Here is a 14,437-nt window from a genome sequence, read left to right on the forward strand (position 1 = left end):
GGGATATTTCAACTTTGTTATAACCCCCAGCATTTATTACATGTTCCTTTTTCTTCCTTCTCTTTGAGGAATAATGTAAAAGAGGATCAATATCAGAAAAGAAAAAACTGACTTATGGTGATTTCAAATCCACGGACTTTTGTAGAAGATTTTTGGTACCCCAAAGTACTTGCACTTGGTATATTATTTGTTTGTCTAGACTGTTGGTGAATAGGTATGCTTGTTTATAAAAGTACTAGTCTACATGGACATGTGCAGGACTGCACCATTGTGAGAGGGAACGTGTGTACCCACATATCTAACATGCTCTTGTGTTGTTCCCTGGGATATAATGACGCTCTCCCAGACCATTTATCAAAAGTGAAGTAGCTGGAGAGGTATAGAAAAATATATCAGTTTGCAGGAGGATGAACCAATACTGGGACAAGACAATATAGCAGAGAGATATGTGCAGGAGACTGTACCGAAGGACTTGTGAGCGGGTATGGATCATTAGGTCTACAATAAATAGATAGACAACGCCTGGATAGGCAATGGAAGCCAGACAGGCACAGGTTGACAGGGTCCGAAGGCCGACATACGGAATGTCGACAGGTACAGAAGGTAATAATAATACTTGGCAGTTGGAATAATATATTGATTTCAAAAGACAAATTTAAAAAAAAGTGTATTGAACTGTCTTATTTTGCGATATCATCTCAACCTCCACCACCGTATCCTCTACCACCTCCAAATTAGAGGTGGTGAAGTACAGCTCCAATTCCTCCCACTCTGCAGCAACTTGCTCAATATCCTCCACCTTCATCATTAGGAGGTCCACCCACTTCTTGGTGACTGGGGGCTCCACCTCCTCATCTGCGACTGGGGGCTCCACATCCTCTTCTGCAGCTGGAGCTTCTATTTGTTGCCGCTGGGAGCCCTGTCTCCTCCTCCTCCTCCGCCACATGGTGAGATTTGGCTGGCCATTCTGTGAAATATATATCACATTAATGTTTAAATGTTCCATGTCATATGTGTATTTTTAAAAAGAAGGTATCTCAGAGTGGACTCAACTTCTACGAGCTATCTTCATTGGGAAATACAACATATAACTTTCAGCATATGCCTTGCTCTAAATCTGAAACCCTGCAGCCTGTAGAACCACCACAAAGCTGCCCTGGAGCAACTTTGGGGCCAAAGCGAACGTGGTCTGGACCAGTGGTTGAAGTGGGAATTTTGAAGTGTGGGTATGGAGACCAATAGTGTCTGCATGCCAAGGGTGCGTCAAACAAATGGGCCTGGCTACGCATCATGAGGGTTGTGGCAACATGTCATGTGAGGTGTGGATACTCAAAATTGGGGTGTGTTATGCATCCATCTCTCATTCCTACCCTTCATCTCTCACTCCTCTCAAACACATACGCCCCCGCCGCAGAAAAAAAAAAACACACACATTGGCACCCACAGGGAAAAACCAAATACATAGGCCCCACAGGAAATAAATAAATCACATAACCTTTGCATGAAAAAAAAACCCATATTGGCACCGATAGAAAAACGTTGTGATGAAAAAGAAAAAGAAAAGAGGATGTAGAAGGAAAGGAAAATGTAAGAAAAATATTGTCAGCTTTCCTGAAACCAATGTTGCTATATCTATACCTGATGAATTAAAAAGATACTAGAATTTTCAATTTAAGTAACCATATGTTGACCAAGGAAGAGAATATAGTCCTAAAAAAAGGACTTAAATTTGCTCCCAATAACAGATTGAATAAATTTGAAACGTATTTGGACCTACAGAAGTTTATTAGGAAAATCTCCTTAAAAAAGTATTTTTTAAGCCAAAAGGGTGAAAGATCAGAGAAAATAGAGACCTTCAGACCTAAATCCATGTTTAACCCCACCTTTCAAAGAGGTTGCCTTATAGAGAGTTTTAATAAACTTGTAGCAGCTGAATTGGATAAAATTCAACCAAAATGGAGTAAATTTGGCAATATCAGCCGAAAAGAAAGACAGGCAATACAAGATCAGAGTGAAAATGTAGATATTACAATTAAGCCTGCCGATAAAGGTGGTGGAATAGTGATTATGGATTCCAATAAGTATGACAAAGAAATTATGAGACAGCTTAATGATAGAGAGACCTATGGGCTTTTAAAAACCAATCCTAGTGAAAGGATAAACAAAAATCTCAAAATTTTGTTACACAAACATTTAATAGAAGGGGCTTTAACAGAACAGCAAGAAAAATATATCTATATAGAGAAACCTACCATCCCAATGTTTAAAATCTTGCCTAAAGTCCATAAGGATAGTGTGAATCCTCCAGGATGTCCCATTGTGGCAGGGATTTACTCTTCCACTTCTAATTTATCTCATTTCATTGACCATTTTTTACAGCCGGAGGTTTTAAAAGTAAATTCCTATCTAAAAGATACTACTGAAATTTTAAATAAATTGAAAGAAATAGAATGGAAAGATAGTTATATATTGGTCACAGCAGACGTCAGCTCGTTATATACGATTATTGACAATTCCCATGGGATAGAGGCTGTAAAATATTTTCTCATGAGAAGTGAAACACCATTGTGCAAGATCAATTTTATCTGTGAAGGGATTAAGTTCATCCTAGAGAATAATTTTTTCTGGTATAATGAGAAATTCTATCAGCAATGCAGGGGAACAGCAATGGGAACTCGATTTGCCCCTGCTTATGCTAATCTTTTTATGGGATGGTGGGAGGAGCATTTTATATGGTCGAATAATAAGTTTTTGCACAAGATTTTAAAATGGTATTGTTTTATCGATGATATTTTATTTATTTGGGAGTGGGATCAGGAAAGTCTCAAGAAGTTCTGTGTGGAATTGAATCAAAATGCTTTTAATACTGAGTTAACTTTTAATTCTAATAAGGAAGAAGTATGCTTTTTAGACTTGGTCATATATATACGAGACAACATTTTAAACACCAAAAATTATTGTAAGCCCACTGATAGTAATTCCTACATCAGCATTGACAGTAATCATCACCCCCTATGGTTAAACAACATCCCTAAAGGGCAAATGAGACGGATCAGACGAGATTGTACAGATGTCCAGGTATTTAAAGAACAGGCGGGAGTTCTTAAACAAAAATTCCTAGCAAAAGGATATAAAACCTCAGATATTGACCCCGCAATAGAAGAAATGACTATTGTCAACAGGGATGATCTGCTAATTACTAAAGATAAGACCAAGGAAGAAATTATTCTTCCCTTTATTACGACTTTTAATGGACAACACAAAAAAGTGGAGAAAATAAGAAAATATTGGCACCTCCTGAAAGAAGACCCTCTACTTAAGCCTGTCATTCCTAAAATTCCAAAATTTATTTATAGATGAGCTCCGAACTTAAAGAATAAGTTAGTAAAAGGAGCCATACCAAAGAAAAGAGAAGGGAGAATAAAAACTAAAGGATTTCATAGGTGTGTAGTATGTATTATGTGTAGAAACCATCAAAATCAACCAAGTAAAGTAGAACATTTTATTGCCAAATCAAGAAATTCAGAATATGTGATTTGAGATTTCATTATGTGCAATAATAAGAACTGTGTTTATTTATTAGAATGTAGTTGCGGCATTCAATATGTAGGTCGCACATCTAGACCTTTAAGAGTTAGATTGGCCGAACACATTAGAAATATAAAAAAAGGATACGAAAATCACTCACTTTCTAAACACTTTAAAGAATTTCACCAATGTTCCATCGCAGATTTGAAACTAGTTATAGGAATCAAACAAGTTGAGGGACATTGGAGGAAAAAAGATGTAGATACTATATTGGCACAATCAGAAATGAAAACAATTTATGAACTTGGCACTTTAGCACCTAAGGGTTTGAATGTTGATTTCGAACTAAAATGGTTTCTATGAGGGTATTATGTCTTTTAAGGTGTTTTTGTTGGATTATTTTATGAATTTTAATGTTATTTATTATATTCATGTGAACTGTTTATATTTCATGTATATTATGATGTCCACCTATTTATTATTTTATTCCTTTCATTGTTGTGATATGTTGCTTTAATCGGAACTCATGCATTTCACACCGAATAATGAAGGAATGTGACAAGTTTTCCGGTCTTTCCTATATCTCTATATGATATTGGGAAACGTGAGACCAATTTCCGGGAGTAGGAAAGCGTTGCGTTCCACACCTCTTAATTAGAGGCGTGCAGCACATTACCAGACTTCCGGTGGATCCCTGTGTCATGGTAGGAGAGGCGCAAGCGCAACTCTTGGACATGTGGTTATCATGCGTTCCACGCCTCAAGATCAAAGGCACGTGTTATACTTCCGGGTCTGAGTTAGATCTACATATGCAATTAGAAGGTGCGCGAGCGCTACTTCTTAATGTGGGGATGTTCAGTAGCTATTTGAGCATATAGAGAGATTGATGTTCATTAAAGGCATTCCAGGATTACGATTTCTATAAAAAGGTAAACAGGAAGTGATGTCCCGCTGCTGGAATATGCGTTCCAGGAGGGAGACACTTTGTATAATATGCATTATTTAATTAAAATGACCTATTACAGTGATTCATTATATGTAAATTTTGAGAAAGGATTATAATATGTTTTTTATTGTCTAAATGTATGCAACCATTTAGCTATTCCTCCTCTGTCTACCTATCAGAGGTATGTGAGGGGTATTTAAAGATCATTTTAGCACCAACCAAACACACGTTGAAAAAGACTCCAGAAGGGAGTTGAAACGCATTGGTGACAGAAATATAGCACCAGAGGACTTCCATCTTGGCGAGGAATACACACCTAAGAGCTGCTATTCCAGGTTCTTCCCGGGAAATTTTGGGATATATTGGCTCATATGCAAATAGGTGTGCATTATACACCGCCATCTCTGGTACGCTTTTTATATGTTGGTGAAGGATTTGTGTTTTAGATGTTTGATATTTCATGTGATTAAATTTTACTACACTATTTTGCGATTCTTCTCTTCTTTTTTTATGTGATCTATGAGGGATCCATCTGTTGGATTTGGTGTTGTTTAAAACTGAAGAAGGACTTTTCAATCCCCAGTGAACTCACATTATTTATATGAGACTATATTTTGCTTTATCTGGTAACGTTTGGTGGATTTTTTGTTGTTTAAAACTGAAGAAGGACTTTTCAATCCTCAGTGAACTCACATAATTTATATGACTATATTTTGCTTTATCTGGTAATGTTATTTTAGAAGGTTGCGCCTTTGCCCACATCTATATTTTTTTACCGATAGAAAATTTTGCGGGGTACCTTTGTGAGGAACACAAAGGTAATGAGGTATATATAGAAGGTGGGGTACACAAAGGTGATGGGGTACACATAGGAGGTGGGGTACACAAATGGTAGAGGGGCACACACTAGAGGAATATTAACTGAAATCTGGTATTACTTACCAGTTGCTGCTGACTCCAACTGAGGGTTGAAAAGGTGGCGTGGAGAGAGATCCATCTAGATGTGAGTAGCAAGAGGGGAGAGCCCCTGCAGTAAAAATAGGGCTCCAGGGCTCAACCAGCCACACAGTCAGCCGGGCAGTATGAGGGGCTGTCCTGTGACTCCTGTCACTGAATCCGGCAGGGGATGGCCAGACACACACTGGCTGGCGGGCGGAAGGGTGGCAGCTGAGACACAATGCTGGACTCTGCCACGTGGATGTGGCAGAGACCTTCAGGCAGTGGGCAGGGGGCGGGCACTGGCAGGTGGGTGAACAGGCACCAGCGGGTGGGATAACAGGCACTGGATGGCAAACTGACAGAATTTACTTAGAGCCAGCCGCAATCATACACTGCGGCTGGCTATGGCTTTAGGGGCTGTCTTCCTCCTGTGACTGACAGCCTGTGAGTAGTGTCAGTCGCTGAAGGTAGTGGGCCACGTCTCTGCCCTTCGTCCTTGCAATTGAATTTAAAAAAACAAAACAAAATTTGTTTAGTACTTGAAGTGCCGGTATGCCATACTGCTGCATATCAACAAACTTTGGGCCTGATTCAGAGCTGAACGCTCTGACCAGAGCGCTCGCTCTGAATCAGGGCCCTCCTACCTTTTTTTGGAGCGTCCTCATGGACGCTCGCATAGCTGTGGGTTACCACCCACAGCTATAGCGAGCGTCCATGATGATGGTCGCGATGGTCTTGGCCATCGCGACCATCAGGCTTGCGACGGAGACCATGCGGTAGGGTCTCACTGCCGCAGGCCCTGGAGTGATTTTGGCTCTATCAGAGCCAAAATCACTCCCACTGACATCACTAGTGATGTCAGTGGGGCCGGCTTGAGAAGGTAGGCGTTTCCATGGGAACGCCTCCGTCTGGCAGGCACGCCCCCTTTGGTGGGCGTGCTGTCAATCAACATCGACAGCACGCCCCCTTTGGTGCGAGACCCGGAGCGATGGTGAGCCCGCCGCTCGCCGGGTCTCGCGCATGTGCACGATGGAGCTCCCTCCGTCGTGCGCATGCGCAGTGGGGAACATCGACCCGCTTGCGAGCGTCCTGCCACTCGCGAGCGGGTCTGAATGACCCCCTTTGAGCACTGTTCGAGACCATAGGCAAGTGTGGCTGGCCTTAAAGTGTAAAAATTGGTTTGGCAGAGGGAGAGGGAAGAAGAGAGACCCCATGACTCAACATTCACCAAAACTAATATACTAGTACACGGATGTAGTATGTATGCGGCCGGCAGTTCAAATCCCGACAGCGGAAGCCCGGCAGAGGTGAAGATCCCAAACGCTAATAAGGTAAGTATAACTAAACCTACTTTCCCCCTTAACCCTAACTCTCCCTTAGGGGTGCCTAACCCTAACCTGCCCCCCAAGTGCCTAACCCTAACCCCACTCTAAGTGCCTAAACCTAACCCCACCATCCCCGCAGCCTAAACCTAAGTCTCCTGGGGAAGGGGTGCCTAACCCTCCCTTCCCCTAGCCTAACCTCCCAGGAGGGGGGTCCCTAAGCCTAAGTCCCCCCGGGAGACCTAAAACCTAACCCTCCCCCCCACGCAGCTGTCCGCGCCCTGTGCCCAGCTTCCCTTTGTTCGGTAAGTCAGATGTTGGGCTCCCGGTGTAGGTCTAATGACAGGTGGTTTTTTTTAGGGGGTTAGGATCCCGGTCGGACCTCTCATTGGTGTATGCTGGGCAGAACTTTGATCCGGGGAGCCTGTTCTGAACCTTCCACTGAATGGATTTGGATGAGAACTTCATAGAGTGGTAACATTGGATCTCAGGAGACATACCAGGAGGTTAAGGTCCCAAGTCAGGCATTCTATTGGTGTTCGCTGGGCAGAACTTTGACCCTGGGATCCTGTTCTGGGCCTTCCACTGAATGGATATGGATGAAAAATTCTTGGATGAAAACTTCATGGAGGGGTGGCAATTGTTCTGGGATGCCTAATGGAGTAGTTGGGGTCCCGGTCGAACCTCACAGCGTAGTGCACCATGCAGAAATTTGACCCAGGTAGCCTATTCTGGGCCTCCCACTGGATGTATTTGGACGACATCACATAATTTGGACAAAAACTTCACAGAGTGTTAACATTGGATCCCAGAAGCCATGCTAATGGGTTGAGGTCCTGGTCGAACCTCCCATTGGTGTATGCTGGACAGAACTGTTCTGAGCCTTCCACTGGATGGATTTGGATGAAAACTTCACAGAAGTAGTAGCATTGGATCCTCAAAGACATACTAAGGGGGTGAGTTCCTGGTTGGACCCACCGTTGGTGTACTCTGGGCAGAACTTTGACCCGGGGACACTGGGCAAAAATTTGACCCGGAGAGATTATTCTGTGCAATCCACTGGATGGATTTGGATGAAAACTTCACAGAGGGGTGGCTTATTCTGTGCAATCCACTGGATGGATTTGGATGAAAACTTCACAGAGGGGTGGAAAATGGTCTGGGATGCCTAATGGAGTGGTTGGGGTCCCGGTCTGACCTAACGGCGGAGTGTGCCGGGCAGAACTTTGACACAGGGAGCCTGTTCTGGCCCTTCCACTGGATGGATTTGAACAACATCACATAATAAAACTTACAACTTGAAGATTTACACCTGGGCAACACCGGGTACTTCTGCTAGCTAGTTAATAATAACAAAGTGCAGTAATATGAAAATAATTGCCCAACATGGTATGATGCTGCTAGTAGTGCCTAAACAGTGAGAGATATTATGTAATTTATTTAATTAAACTAATTACAATAAATTAAACATGAATGAAAAGTCAATGTGAAACATATTGTTAAAATTAACTTATAATTATTATTCCCAAAGAAATAAAAAAGATTGCACATGGATGAGAGCTTCATTTAAGGTATTATATATAGTGTAGGAATGGGGCGAAAAGGGCCCTTCGGGGGAATGCAGTGGTTGGGGCCCATGCATAAGGGGTGGGGTCAGCCACCACAGAGGCTTAGGCAACCATCAGAAAAGACACAGACATCCGGCAGAGAACAAGGCAACTATAGAGCATGGTCTGGGCCCTTTATAAATATATATAGTAAATACTGATAGTGCATGCATGACAGTGTACCGGAGTGATAACAGCAATGCACTGTAGTGAATACACCATAGTCCTTGGAATGCAATATAATGTAACATATATGTAATAATTAAGCACATGATAGTATACCACACTAATGTACTGTACATATGATAGGGGGGTATAGGAAAGATTCATGGACTGCACACCCTGAATATATATAATGGGAGGTGCTACCTGTTGAGACTTTTTGCAGGCACAGAAACAGACAAATCACAAGTACGCAACTCCAAATTACTGATTATATATAAATACATTATGCAATAAAATTTTGCAATCAGTAGAGGTTTTTAGCATAATCATGACCATGTTTATGGGCCTACCCACCATATCCAGATAACCTCTGTAGGGTAGGTCCCTAACATACTAGGGTTCAAAACCAGAGTGCAGGACACCCCTAAATTGGCATAGCCGAGCCACCCCAGGGCATCGCTATAATGAGAAAAGTGAAATGTGAATACTACACAGTATTGACTGATCTGCATCACCACCAGCAGTGGGTCTATTAGTAACATCTAGTTTTTTCCTGGCAGCTGTAGAAACTGAAGGAGGAGATGCTGCCGTGTCACATTCTGCTTCAGCTGACAATTTTTTCACCACCAGCTCTTTGCATCTTTTCAAATTTATGTCAGTCGGAAAGAAAGACACAAGGTATGACTTAAACCTAGGATCAAGTATGGTTGCCAAATCTGATCTGATTTCAAGAGATTGATGACCCTTGGATCCTATCGAAGCAAATGAAGGGCTTGATCTACAAGTTCCACATACTTAGCAGAATCACTCCGTTTCAGCCCCTCCTTCAGTTTCTCCAGCTGCTTTGCAAAAGTCTGATTAGGGGAATGACCTGACTCAAGCTGGCAGTGTCTGAACTAACTTCACGTGTGGCAAGTTCAAAGGGTTTGAGAACCTTGCACAACACAGAAATTATTCTCCACTGCATTTGACTAAGGTTCATTCCCGCTCCTTTCCCTATGTCATAGGCCGTAGTGTAGCCTTGGATGGCCTTTTTCTGTCCTCCATCCACTGAAGCATATAGAGGGTAGAATTCCACCTAGTTACCACTTCTTGCTTCAGCTGATGGCAGGGCAAATTCAACAGTTCTTGCTGGTGCTGCAATCTCCAACAGCAGTTGCTGAATGTCGAAAATGTCCAGAAATCTTTCGGGCCACTGAGAGCATCTCCTGCACGCCCCTGTCATTTTTTTTAAAAATGTTGCACCACCAAATTCATTGTGTGAACAAAACATGGGATGTGTTCGAATTCGTCCACATGTAATAGTCGCACAATATTGCTGGCATTGTCAGAAATCACAAATCCCGAGGAGAGGCCCCGTGGGGTAAGCCATTTTTCAATGATTTCCCTGAGTTTCTCTAAGAGGTTCTCAGCGGTATGCCTCTTAGTGAAACTGGTGATACACAGAGTAGCCTGCCTCTGAATGAGCTAGCATTTGTTATATGCTGATGCTGTTTGCACTGTTGGAGGCAATACACCTACCCAGTGGGCTGTCACAGTCATGTAATCCTTAGTTTGCCCTGTCCCACTTGTTCACATATTTGTGGCTAAGTGGACAGTGGGCACAACGGCATTTTAGAGGACATTAATAAGGTTTTTTTAATGTCTTTGTACAGATTGGGAATTGCTATTCTAGAGAAGTGGAATCTAGAAGGCACATTGTAGCGGGGACACACAACCTCCTTTAACTGTGTAAAACCCACTGCATTAATGGCGGGTACTGGACGCACATCTAATATCAGCATAGCTGTTATGGCGTCAGTAATCCGCTGTGCAGCTGGGTGTCTGCTATCATACTTGTTCGCCAATGCAATGAATTGTGTGATAGTCAATTTTTTTTTGTACTTGAACTACTAAAAGTAGCTTCTTCCTGGTCCCCTTCTGGGATAAAGATCCACTCATAGCAACAGCAGCAGCAGCAGCAGGTGTAACACTCAAGGACCCTTCTGAGAAACAACAGATAGAAGAGTAGTCAGTCCTTATGATATTGGATGCAGGACTACTTCCGATCACGAATGAGGATGTTGATGATGATGCAGGTGTTGGTGGATATTGCAGGCGCTTGGATCCAGATAGAAGGGAGCAGCTTGGTGACACTGGAATGCTTGTCGTTTGTTTTTTTGTCCCCAAAGTTTCAATACCTTTTCCAATTTGATGAATGCGCTGCAAGTGACGTAACAGGGAAGTGGTTCCAAGATGGTTAAGTTACTTACCTCTACTCACTGTTACATGACAACAGTTACAAAAGGCTTGGCAAAGGTTGTCTGGATTTGGGTGGAAATGATTCCACACTTGAGATGTGGATTTCTTGGTTCTTTGCCCAGGCATGCCAACAATGGGATTTTTCCCACCATGGGCAACAACTGTTGCCTGATTGTGATTTACAGTTTTGGCACAAACATCCTCGGCATCAATATCCTCATCATCCTTGTTGTTATCGCCAACTACATAAATATCCTCCTCATCCTCCTCGTGCAAATCCACAGAAGCATCCTCGATTTCTATGTCAGCATGTAGACTTGTGCTGCTCATTCCCACAGAGGGCACACAAATGGTGGAAGTATGATCCTCTTCAAGTACAGTATTAGAAAGGTCAGGCTCACACATGGCAACCGCGGACACACTTGGACTCTCCTCGGGGATCTGTGACTTTTCGGAGACAATTTTATTTTTTTTTGTACCTCTTTACAAGCAGAAGGGCTTAAATCACCAGTCATAAATAAAGGCCAAGGCCTTATCCTTTCCTTGCCACTTTGTATAGTGAATGGCATATTGCCAATTTTTCGTTTCTCAAAAGCTAACTTAGCTTTAGATTTTTTTTTTTTTTTGCTTTAACAGGGTAAAAGTAGATTTTTTTTAGCCTGACTTTTTGGCCTGACTTAAACCCTGGTACATTGGCCTTCATAGATGACATTGATGGCCTTGCATCGTCAACATGACTGCTGTCGGCAGCTACAAGACTTGTATGTGGATCCTGCTCTCCGGTCATGTGACTGTCCTCCATACTCACTGCGGTCTTGCAGCAATGTCACCAAGCAATTATAGCGCAGCTAAGTTGGGGCTAACGCACACAACCACACACAGAAATTTTATTTTTCTTGTTTTCACACTGGGGGTGGGTGAAGAGCGCCTCTGAAAGAGGCAGCAGCTCCTTGACAGACAGCAACAGCACCCCAGCGCACCTACATTGCTGACAAGTGTGGCTAACACACAGAGAAAAAGTAGTTGTGTTTTTTTCAGACTGGGGGTGAAGAGCACCCTTGAAAGAGGCAGCAGCCCAGTGACAGACAGCAACACAGCACCCCTGCGCACCTACGTTGCTGACAAGTGTGGCTAACACGCACAGAATTGTATTTATTTATTTACACTGGGAGTGAAGAGCAGCATTTATGGACAGAGCAACCCCTGGACAACATAGCAGAACAGCCAGCCCCTATGGACAACAGCCAGCCAGCCCCTATGGATGGACAGGACAACCTCAGTCACAACAACAGCCAGCCAGCCCCTATATGGACAAAACCAGCCCTTAAGCAACACAACTGTAGCCAGCCCCTATGCACAGCAGCACAGCACAGCTCCCAGCTCCCTCCCTCTTCACTCTCGACAGCCAGAATGAAAAATGGCGGCAATTGCGGGGCCTTTACAGAATCCAAAACCGGCGAGAATCCGACAGCGGGATGAAGATGTTTTGCCTCGTTTTCAGATCCGAGTCAGGTGGGAAAACCCAAGCCGACTAGGATCTGACTCAGATCCCCTAAGTTTGGGTGGGTTCGGTTCTCAGAGAACCGAATGTGCTCATCCCTACTGTGTACCTGGACAAACCATGTTGCAATGCAAGGGATGCAAATACATACATTTTTTTGCATGTGGGGTAAATACCGGCTGCTTTTGAATGTAGCTCACAGATGCTGGACACTGCAATTTAGATTTGAGTTTGGACACACCCCTCCCAATCTAAATTTCTCAACATATTTTAAATCTGCCCTACCTGCTGTGCAGTTTTACCAAGATGCACAGATACTCTATTGCACATTCTTACTCTATTTTCAAATCTGAATCAGGCCCCACATTCATTATATTAAAGCCCTTAGCCAACAAATTGGTGAGACAGGGGGGAAGCAATCGGGAAGCCGACTGCCTAAATACCGGCAGCCGGCTTCCCGACTGTCTTATCCCGGCATGGGTGAAATGCCGGGCGTCTACATGTAGACGCCCGCATTTCCCCGACGCCGGGAGACCGGCATCACGATCGTAGTGATGCCGGGCGCCGCGAGTGGACAGCCGCGGGGGGGGAGGGTTAGGTTTAGGGCTCCGGGGGGGACTTAGGGTTAGGCACCCCCCCGGGGGACTTAGGTTTAGGCAGCGGGGAAGGGGGTGGTTAGGGTTAGGCACTTAGAGGGGGGATTAGGGTTAGGCACTTTGGGGGGAAGTAAGGTTTAGGCACCGCTAAGGAGGGTTAGGGTTAGGGGGTTAGGTTAGCAGATACTTACCTAGCCACGATCGGGATTTCCAGCGCTGTCGGGCTTCCGCGGCCGGCGGTATATCATGCCCATTCCAGACAGGGTTGTGTTGTGACCAGTAATGGATTTTACCTAGTGGCAGCTGAGCTGCAGTCCCTTCAGTAAAAATCCACCTCCACCAGTAAGCCCCCAGTGATTGCAGTGGCTTCCCATTGAAAGTACTATCTGCTAATCGCATGCTGGACTGCGAACGGTGGTCCTACTTACCCTCTCATAGAGCAACAATATGTAATTCAAGTGTACAGCCTGGCGTGGAGGAGGGGGTGGGCCCTCAGGTAGTTGGACCCACTGGGGATTTCCTCTGTACCCCTGTGGGCCAGTCCGAACCTTGCTATATATTCTACTTTTATTCAAAACTTTCCCCTTGTCATATTTGTGACCTGCCAACTGGAAAATGCCCCCCAGTGCTGGGGTTACCAGAATAAGAAGGGACTCTCAGATTCTAAATCAATACAAACTTTATTTTTAGTAGTCTCATGCTTTATTAAAAAGATGTGCAGTTCGGTTCTCCAGAAATCCGAATCCAGCTGAATTTCGTGAATCTTGACAGATCCGAGTAGCAGTTCTAATCTCCTGAGGAGATCCGGATAAATCCGAGTCGCGGTTCTGATCTTCCAGCGGTTCCGAATTTTGGATTGTAAAAATTTCATGATTTTAGCTGTTTTTATAAACTTTATCATTTAAAAAAAAAAAAAACAGATCCAAAACCAAAACCAAAACGTGAAGATAAATCCAGATCCAAAACACGGGGGTGAGCGCACATCTCTACTTCACTATGATTTATTTATAAATGCTGAACACAGACAGTCATGAGTCCCCCTCGAGTATCCTAGTGAAATACTGGAAAACAACTTAAATAAAATATAGTAAATGTGACTATATAGGAGAGGGTGACACCAACATGCCAGCTCCCCTGCAGTAAGAGGAGCTGAGTGCTGCAGTGTGCAATTCTTGTGCAGCACCCGGCTCCTGTCATAGACAGTGCAGATGGAGTGATGTTATCATGATCCCCCCCTTTGGTAAAGAGGTGAAGCGGGAAGCATTATACCGGCACGCTAAGTGCTGCTATAGTACATCTACCCCCCTAAGCGCACTGTTTGAACACCCCTAGTAACGGTAGAGCATTGAAATGCTTGGACGTAAATGTGGATTTGTGATTTAGGGGGAGAATTATCAAACCTTCTAAAAAGGATAAGTCGAGGGTTGCCCATAGCAACCAATCAGATTGTAGCTATCATTTTTTAGAATGTACTTAATAAATGATAACTGTAATCTGCTTGGTTTCTATGGTCACCTCCACTTTTCTCTTTAGAAGGTTAAATAAATCTCTCCCTAAATCACAAATCCACATTTTGTGTACAAGTTCATTAC

The sequence above is a fragment of the Taudactylus pleione genome, unplaced genomic scaffold, assembly GCF_031769625.1.
Source record: "Taudactylus pleione unplaced genomic scaffold, aTauple2 ptg000225l, whole genome shotgun sequence".
Taxonomy (NCBI): Eukaryota; Metazoa; Chordata; class Amphibia; order Anura; family Myobatrachidae; genus Taudactylus; species Taudactylus pleione.